The following is a 10,365-nucleotide window of genomic DNA, read 5'->3' as shown; positions in this document are numbered from 1 at the left end:
ATATGCCAAAGCCTACCCTCAAGTCTTGGTGTTATAGGCAGGATCTCTCTTCAACACTAAATACCTTTAAATATGTTATCTTCTACTCATCAATTAGAAGACATGAACATTCTATATTTGAAACTTTAAGGTCAGTTTATTAAGTCAGTGATGAAAGTGATCAGAAGAATAGTCTCCTGAAAATTATTATTTTTTCTTGAAAAAAAAGAAAGCAAAATCAAAACCCTCTCAGCATAGCCACAGATGCTGTGGCAGTCAACTACTCTGCAGATGGGGACAGTCCATTAGTCAGCCGAGTCACTCCCTGGGTCAGCTGGATTGTAGTCTGGATCATCTTCATCATCCTCCAGCTCCAAGTCATCCATTTCCTGGAACAAAGACTCATCTACCTCCACGTTGTTTCCAGCTGCAAAAAGCAAAACAAAATTCCCTCTCAGCTTTATACTCAAAAATCAAACATAGAACTCACTGGAGTACCAGACAGAAGCTTCTCAGTGTATATAGGAGGTGTCACTTATGAAATCCCAAACTACTAGTGCAAATCACATCTTTCTTTGTCAGTAGAGACTCTCAACACTTTAACAGCAATTTCATTCCTCCAGGTCACAGTTCAAAAATATCTTGTTGTTATTGTTGTTGTTAAGGGATTATCATAGAATACATATTTATAATGTGGCATGTTATATACTGAAGATATGTTGCTCTGATTATAGTAAGTTAACAATCAATAAGACTTATACCAGAAATCTCTCATACTTGCTAATTAATTGACAGATGGAACTTGACCTTTTCTCTCCATCAGGACTCCTTGTATTCAGTAGACTTCTCTAGATTCCATGTGTCTGAGCCCTACAGTAAGCAATAGCCAGGTTCCCCATTAAACATCTCACTCTTCACTTTGTCTGAAGTAGATAAATAAAGGATAGCATAGCTCTATTGAATCCCCACCCAGTGGAAACTTCCTTCCTTCTCAGATTTACTTACTGACCTTCACTGTAATGAGAATGTAAAGAGAACAAGTGTTGTTTCATGCCTATGAGTAGATCAGAAAGAAAAATATGAAATGCTAAGCCCTAGTCAACGAATAACTGTCTCTGTAGGGTTTCACAGAGCAAATGAAATCTAAAATATCTTTGTGATATATTTGAATCCACCAAGAAGAAAAGGTCAGGTGAAAGTAATTGTTGGTAGAAATGTATACAAAAGCAAGAATAAGAGTAAGACCTTGAATATGTCGAACTGGAAGGCAAGATTTTTTAGGAAAAATACCAACAGATAAAACATAAGGGTCAGACTGAGGACAGTATAACTCAACCTTTTTTTCAAACTAATGGAAACCAAGAAAGAATTTCAAAAGAGAGGTTTATGATTAAATATAGGTTTTAGAAATGCCATCTCAAAGGCAGCAACCATAAAACAGATAAGGACATTAGAAGGAGGAACAGATTTGGGGATACAGTTTCAGAGGCTACTACAAAAGTCCAAGTGAAAATGATAAAACCTTCAAGTAAGAGAAGGAAAGTGATGAGAAGACATTTCAGAGGCAAAATCAATAGGCATGTTTTGGTAACTTACTGGATATGAAGAGGCAGCAAGAGAGGAAATACTAGGAGTTCTATATCTGAGGTTTTTCCAAGCTCCATGAGAGACTATGGAAAATCATTCCCATAGACTTGTGATACTAGATATTTTGGGGAAACAAGTCATCTGAGTCACCTGTTTTCTTGTCACCATAGATGTCTATCTGTTCCTATCTAGAGATTGTTTAAGTTATCATAAAATGTTCAAATAGTACATTGTTGTAGAATTAAACATTCAGTTCAAATATTTTAACTGATCAACTGTTAAGAGTTTTTGCTTCAAAATGAATTTTTTTATCAGTCTTGGGAGGAAAAATTTACATTGAATTATCACTCTGATCTTTGTGGTTTAAAATTAACACAAGATTATACACATGTGGAATTCTGATATTATCTCACCATCCTCCAAGAACTGGATATCAGATGTGTCAAGATTATGATCTGTTTCAAATAGCTGTTTCCCTAAAAGATATAAGTATGATTAACTCAAATGGCATAGTATTCATTCACCTTCCCTATGAACACTGAAAAAAAATATAAAAATTCAGGAAAACAAGTCTGAAAATCTATCTTCCTACAAATTTCAATAAATTTGTGAACTCAATTAGTAGCTAGGATGCATATGAAATATATTCACATTAAAAAGGAACAAGTGATAAACCTAGTCTATATAGAGTACTAGAAAAGTGAGATTGCTTCTATATAAAATGTAAATATTCCTGTATTTCAAAATCTATTAGTTGTAATATTAATACCAGAAATCAGACATAAAAATTCCTCATAACCAGGCACAGTGAAACATGCCTGCAATCCCAAATACTTGGGAGACTGAGGCAGAAGGATTGCAATCAAGCCAGGCCTTGTCATCTTAGTGAGACCCCATGTCAAATTAAAAAATGAAAAATGCTGGAGGGGCAGAGCCGCCCCCCACCCCCCGCGCCTGCCAGGTAGGGGAACTGTGACCACCGACAGAAAAGGCCCAGTGGCCCGCGGCGGGACAGAGCTTCCAATCACTCCTGCAAGGTAGGCGGGCCTGCGACCCACCGGCAGAAGAGGAGCAGCGGCCTGCTGAGAGGCTGAGCCGCCCCCTCCCCCTGCGCCGGCAAGGTAGAGGGAACTGTGACCACGCACAGAGCAGGCCCAGCGGCCTGCTGAGGGGCAGAGCCGCCCCCCATCCCCAGCGCCTGCCACGTAGGTGGAACGGTGACCACCTACAGAAAAGGCTCAGTGGCCCACGGCGGGACAGAGCTTCCAATCACTCCTGCAAGGTAGGCGGGCCTGCGACCCACCGGCAGAAGAGGAGCAGCGGCCTGCTGAGAGGCTGAGCCGCCCCCTCCCCCTGCGCCGGCAAGGTAGAGGGAACTGTGACCATGCACAGAGCAGGCCCAGCGGCCTGCTGAGGGGCAGAGCCGCCCCCCATCCCCAGCGCCTGCCACGTAGGTGGAACGGTGACCACCTACAGAAAAGGCTCAGTGGCCCACGGCGGGACAGAGCTTCCAATCACTCCTGCAAGGTAGGCGGGCCTGCGACCCACCGGCAAAAGAGGAGCAGCGGCCTGCTGAGAGGCTGAGCCGCCCCCTCCCCCTGCGCCGGCAAAGTAGAGGGAACTGTGACCACGCACAGAGCAGGCCCAGCGGCCTGCTGAGGGGAAGAGCCGCCCCACACCCCCTGCGCCTGCCAGGTAGGGGAACTGTGACCACCGACAGAAAAGGCTCAGTGGCCCGCGGCGGGACAGAGCTTCCAATCACTCCTGCAAGGTAGGCGGGCCTGCGACCCACCGGCAGAAGAGGAGCACCGGCCTGCTGAGAGGCTGAGCCGCCCCCTCCCCCTGCACCGGCAAAGTAGAGGGAACTGTGACCACGCACAGAGCAGGCCCAGCGGCCTGCTGAGGGGAAGAGCCGCCCCACACCCCCCGCGCCTGCCAGGTAGGGGAACTGTGACCACCGACAGAAAAGGCCCAGTGGCCCGCGGCGGGACAGAGCTTCCAATCACTCCTGCAAGGTAGGCAGGCCTGCGACCGACCGGCAGAGCAGGCCCAGCGGCCTGCCGGCGTGGTAGGCACATTGCCCCAATTGGAGGAGGGGCAGAGCCGCCGCCCGCGCCTGCGAGGGAGACTTTGCAACTATACAAGACCAATATAATTATATAGGGGGAAAATTCAATAGGACAACAGTTTCACCAAGTAGAAAGGAATGCGAACAGTATGAAGAGACAAGGAAAGAAAGGACCACAAGCATTGCAGGTCAACTCAACGTTAGAAGAGGTAATAGCTGCAGCAGATGGAATGTCAGATAAAGAATTCAGGATATACATGCTTCAGACGATCTGGAGTCTCAAGGAAGACATCAGACAGCAAAATCAGACAATGAAAGATCACTTCAACAATGAATTACATAAACAAATCCAAGAAGAAAAAGATCAACTATACAGGGAAATAGAGGTTATAAAAAACAAACAAACAGAAATTCTAGAAATGCAGGAAGCAATAAGCCAACTTAAAAACTCAATTGAGAATACTACCAGCAGAGTAGAACACTTAGAAGACAGAACAACAGACAATGAAGATAAAGTATTTCAACTGGAAAAGAACATAGACAGCTCAGCAAGACTGTTAAGAAACCATGAGCAGAACATCCAAGAAATATGGGATAACATCAAGAGACCAAATTTAAGAGTCATTGGGATACAGGAAGGGACAGAGTTTGAAACCAAAGGAATGAGCAATCTATTCAATGAAATAATACGAGAAAACTTCCCAGACTTGAAGAATGAGACAGAACCCCAAATCCTAGAAGCCTACAGGACGCCGAATGTGCAAAATCATAAGAGACCCACACCTAGAAACATTATAATGAAGATGCCCAACATATAGAATAAGGAGAGAATTTTAAAAGCTACAAGAGAAAGGAAGCAGATCACATTTAGGGGTAAGCCAATCAGGATAACAGCTGATCTTTCAACACAGACTCTGAAAGCTAGAAGATCCTGGAATAACATATTTCAAACACTGAAAGAAAATGGGTTCCAACCAAGAATTGTGTTTCCAGCGAAATTAAGCTTCAGGATGGAAGATGAAATTAAAACCTTCCACGATAAACAAAAGTTAAAAGAATTTGCAGCTAGAAAACCATCTTTTCAAAACATCCTTGGCAAAACATTACAGGAAGAGGAAATGGAAAATAACAATGAAAACCAACAGTGGGAGGTAGGACACTAAAGGGGGGAAAATAATCAAAGTGGAAAACAAACCATGTTTAGTAACATAAGTAAACAAATATGGCTGGAAGAACAACCCATATCTCAATAATAACCCTAAATGTTAATGGCTTAAACTCACCAATTAAGAGACACAGGCTAGTAGAATGGATCACAAAACAAGACCCAACAATATGCTGCCTACAGGAGACGCATTTGATAGGAAAAGACATACATAGGCTGAAGGTGAAAGGTTGGGAAAAATCATATCACTCTTATGGACTTCGGAAACAAGCAGGAGTATCCATGCTCCTATCAAATAAAATAGATTTCAAGCCAAAGTTAATCAAAAGGGATAAAGAGGGACACTACATACTGCTCAAGGGAACCATACACCAACAAGACATAACAATCATAAATATATATGCCCCAAACAATGGTGTAGCTATGTTCATCAAACAAACTCTTCTCAAGTTCAAGAGTATAATAGACCACCATACAATAATCATGGGAGACTTCAACACACCTCTATCACCACTGGACAGATCTTCCAAACAAAAGTTGAATAAGGAAACTATAGAACTCAATAACACAATTAATAACCTAGACTTAATTGACATATATAGAATATACCACCCAACATCAAGCAGTTACACTTTTTTCTCAGCAGCACATAGATCCTTCTCAAAAATAGATCATATATTATGTCACAGGGAAACTCTTAGACAATATAAAGGAGTAGAGATAATACCATGCATCCTATCTGATCATAATGGAATGGAACTGAAAATCAATGATAAAAGAGGGAAGGAAAAAGAATACATCACTTGGAGAATGAACAATAGGTTACTGAATGATCAATGGGTTATAGAAGACATCAAGGAGGAAATTAAAAAATTCTTAGAGATTAATGAAAACACAGACACAACATATCAGAATCTATGGGACACATTGAAAGCAGTTCTAAGAGGAAAATTCATTGCTTGGAGTTCATTCCTTAAAAAAAGAAAAAACCAACAAATAAATGATCTCATACTTCATCTCAAAATCCTAGAAAAAGAAGAGCAAAACAACAGCAAAAGAAGTAGAAGGCAAGAAATAATGAAAATCAGAGCTGAAATTAATGAAATCGAAACAAAAGAAACAATTGAAAAAATTGACAAAACTAAAAGTTGGTTCTTTGAAAAAATAAACAAAATCGACAGTCCCTTAGCCATGCTAGCGAAGAGAAGAAGAGAGAGAACTCAAATCACTAACATACGGGATGAAAGAGGCAATATCACAACAGACACTTCAGAAATACAGAAGATAATCAAAAATTATTTTGAATCCTTATACTCCAATAAATTAGAAGATAGTGAAGGCATAGATAAATTTCTTAAGTCATATGATCTGCCCAGATTGAGTCAGGAGGATATAGACAACCTAAACAGACCAATATCAATTGAGGAAATAGGAGAAACCATCAAAAGACTACCAACTAAGAAAAGCCCAGGACCGGATGGGTATACAGCAGAGTTTTACAAAACCTTTAAAGAGGAACTAATACCAATACTTTTCAAGCTACTTCGGGAAATAGAAAAAGAGGGAGAACTTCCAAATTCATTCTACGAGGCCAACATCACCCTGATACCTAAACCAGACAAAGACACTTCAAAGAAAGAAAACTACAGACCAATATCTCTAATGAACCTAGATGCAAAAATCCTCAATAAAATTCTGGCCACTCGGATACAGAAACATATCAAAAAAATTGTGCACCATGATCAAGTAGGATTCATCCCTGGGATGCAAGGCTGGTTCAATATACGGAAATCAATAAATGTTATTCACCACATCAATAGACTTAAAAATAAGAACCATATGATCATCTCGATAGATGCGGAAAAAGCATTCGACAAAGTACAGCATCCCTTTATGTTCAAAACTCTAGAAAAACTAGGGATAACAGGAACATACCTCAATATTGTAAAAGCAATCTATGCTAAGCCTCAGGCTAGCATCATTCTGAATGGAGAAAAATTGAAGGCATTCCCTCTAAAATCGGGAACAAGACAGGGATGCCCTCTCTCACCACTTCTGTTCAACATAGTTCTCAAAACACTGGCCAGAGCAATTAGACAGAAGAAAGAAATTAAAGGCATCAAAATAGGAAAAGAAGAACTTAAATTATCACTATTTGCAAATCACATGATTCTATACCTAGCAGACCCAAAAGGGTCTACAAAGAAACTATTAGAGCTAATAAATGAATTCAGCAAAGTGGCAGGATATAAAATCAACACGCATAAATCAAAGGCATTCCTGTATATCAGCGACAAATCCTCTGAAATGGAAATGAGGACAACCACTCCATTCACAATATCTTCAAAAAAAATAAAATACTTGGGAATCAACCTAACAAAAAAGGTGAAATACTTATACAATGAAAACTACAGAACCCTAAAGAGAGAAATAGAAGAAGATCTTAGAAGATGGAAAAATATACCCTGTTCATGGATAGGCAGAACTAACATCATCAAAATGGCGATATTACCAAAAGTTCTCTATAGGTTTAATGCAATGCCAATCAAAATCCCAACGGCATTTCTTGTAGAAATAGAGAAAGCAATCATGAAATTCATATGGAAAAATAAAAGACCCAGAATAGCAAAAACAATGCTAAGCAGGAAGTGTGAATCAGGCGGTATAGCGATACCAGACTTCAAACTATACTACAGAGCAATAGTAACAAAAACAGCATGGTACTGGTACCAAAACAGGCGGGTGGACCAATGGTACAGAATAGAGGACACAGAAACCAATCCACAAAACTACAACTATCTTATATTTGATAAAGGGGCTAAAAGCATGCAATGGAGGAAGGATAGCATCTTCAACAAATGGTGCTGGGAAAACTGGAAATCCATATGCAACAAAATGAAACTGAATCCCTTTCTCTCGCCATGCACAAAAGTGAATTCAAAATGGATCAAGGAGCTTGATATCAAATCAGAGACACGCCGTCTGATAGAAGAAAAAGTTGGCTACGATCTACATACTGTGGGGTCGGGCTCCAAATTCCTCAACAGGACACCCATAGCACAATTTTAATAACTAGAATCAACAAATGGGACTTACTCAAACTAAAAAGTTTTTTCTCAGCAAAAGATACAATAAGAGAGGTAAATAGAGAGCCTACATCCTGGGAACAAATCTTTACTCCTCACACTTCAGATAGAGCCCTAATATCCAGAGTATACAAAGAACTCAAAAAATTAGACAATAAGAGAACAAACAACCCAATCAACAAATGGGCCAAGGACCTGAACAGACACTTCTCAGAGGAGGACATACAATCAATCAACAAGTACATGAAAAAATGCTCACCATCTCTAGCAGTCAGAGAAATGCAAATCAAAACCACCCTAAGATACCATCTCACTCCAGTTAGATTGGCAGCCATTATGAAGTCAAACAACAACAAGTGCTGGCGAGGATGTGGGGAAAAGGGTACGCTTGTACATTGCTGGTGGGACTGCAAATTGGTGCAGCCAATTTGGAAAGCAGTATGGAGATTTCTTGGAAAGCTGGGAATGGAGCCACCATTTGACCCAGCTATTCCCCTTCTCGGTCTATTCCCTAAAGACCTAAAAAGAGCATGCTACAGGGACACTGCTACATCGATGTTCATAGCAGCACAATTCACAATAGCTAGACTGTGGAACCAACCTAGATGCCCTTCAATGGATGAATGGATAAAAAAAATGTGGCATTTATACACAATGGAGTATTACTCTGCATTAAAAAATGAGAAAATCATAGAATTTACAGGGAAATGGATGGCATTAGAGCAGATTATGCTAAGTGAAGCTAGCCAATCCCTAAAAAACAAATGCCAAATGTCTTCTTTGATATAAGGAGAGTAACTAAGAACAGAGTAGGGTCGAAGAGCATGAGAAGAAGATTAACATTAAACAGGGATGAGAGGTGGGAGGGAAAGGGAGAGAGAAGGGAAAATGCATGGAAATGGAAGGAGACCCTCAGAGTTATACAAAAGTACATACAAGAGGAAGTGAGGGGAAGGGGAAAAATAATACAAGGGGGACAAACGAATGTCAGTAGAGGGGGCAGAGAGAGAAGAGGGGAGGGGAGGGGAGGGGAGGGGGGATAGTAGAGGATAGGAAAGGCAGCAGAATACAACAGACACTAGTATGGCAATATGTAAATCAATGGATGTGTAACTGATGTGATTCTGCAATCTGTATATGGGGTAAAAATGGGAGCTCATAACCCACTTGAATCAAATTGTGAAATATGATATATCAAGAACTATGTAATGTTTTGAACAGCCAACAATAAAAAATTTAAAAAAAAAAGAAAGAAAAATGCTGGGGACATGACTCAGTGATAGAAGTTCACTGGAATAAATCCTTAGTACAGGAGAAAAATTAATTATAAATTATACTTTAAAAAAAACTTCATGTTGATATATTTTCTCTTTTTGTCCTAGATACCTATGAATATTATTGTCTTATAAAAATCTGTTCAAATGATCCTCTTGCTGCACAAGAAAGGATACCAAAATATTTGAGGGTAACAGAAAAAAAAGGTATGGTACTATCATACCACTTAATTTATTTTTTCTGCTTGCTCTTCTTCTTTTATCTGTTTTTTTTTTTTTTTAATTTGCAGAAGTTCTACATCAAACTTGGCCTCCCAACTTAAGAAATTCTCTATTTTAACAGGAGTGCCATGGAATAATTGCTTAGAAAATAAAAATTAGTCCATCAAAAACTGAAAAATAAACATTCAAAAAATTCTCTCTCTCTAAAAAAAATAAAATTAAAATTAAAATTACGTAACTCACAACAATTTCACAAATAAAGCCTAACAATATCTTCTAGATAAATAAGTATAACAGCTTAAAAGAGAAACCACTTATAAGAAAAATTAATGTTTGAAATTTTGAAACCTTTAATCTGATTTCTGCCTGCCCTGGCTGCTTTCATTGGTTTTGGCAACTTGCTCTGGAAAAGCCCATTTTTATCTTATTATAAAAAACAAAATAATATACAATGTAGTTACTATATTTACCACTGATATTTACCATTAAGAAGAATTTTTTTGGTTTTATCCATTTATTTATTTTTTTAATATTTATTTTTTAGTTATAACTGGACACAACATCTTTATTTTATTTATTTGTTTTTTTATTAGTTGCTCAAGATAATACAATGATTTTGACATATCATCCATTTGATTCAAATAGGGTATGAATTCTCATTTTTCCACATGTACAGATTGGAGGATCACATTGGTTATACATCCATGTGTAGCCGAATGAAATTCAACCCCTATCTTTTACCCTGCACAAAACTCAATTCAAAGCGCACATCAAAAACCTAGGCATTAGACCAGATACACTGTGCCTATTAAAAAGGAGGCCCAACTTTCCATCATACTGGCTCAGAAACTGACTTTCTCAAGAAGAAGCACAAGAAATAAAATCAAGAATCAATAAATGGAGGCTAGGACTGTAGCTCAATGGCAAAGTGCTTATCTAGGCTATGAGAGACACTGGGTTCAATTCTCAGCACCACATACAAAT

The 10,365-nt window shown here is 39.3% G+C and overlaps 1 pseudogene; it reads right to left on the bottom strand.

Moving 5' to 3' along the window:
- Positions 1-272: 272 nt before the first annotated feature.
- Positions 273-10,087, bottom strand: LOC139706113 (RWD domain-containing protein 1-like; annotated as a pseudogene).
- Positions 10,088-10,365: the final 278 nt, after the last annotated feature.

This window comes from Marmota flaviventris, chromosome 6 (genome assembly GCF_047511675.1).
Source record: "Marmota flaviventris isolate mMarFla1 chromosome 6, mMarFla1.hap1, whole genome shotgun sequence".
Lineage (NCBI taxonomy): Eukaryota > Metazoa > Chordata > Mammalia > Rodentia > Sciuridae > Marmota > Marmota flaviventris.
Note: the sequence above shows the minus strand (reverse complement) of the source record. Positions and strands in the feature narration are given on the sequence as shown.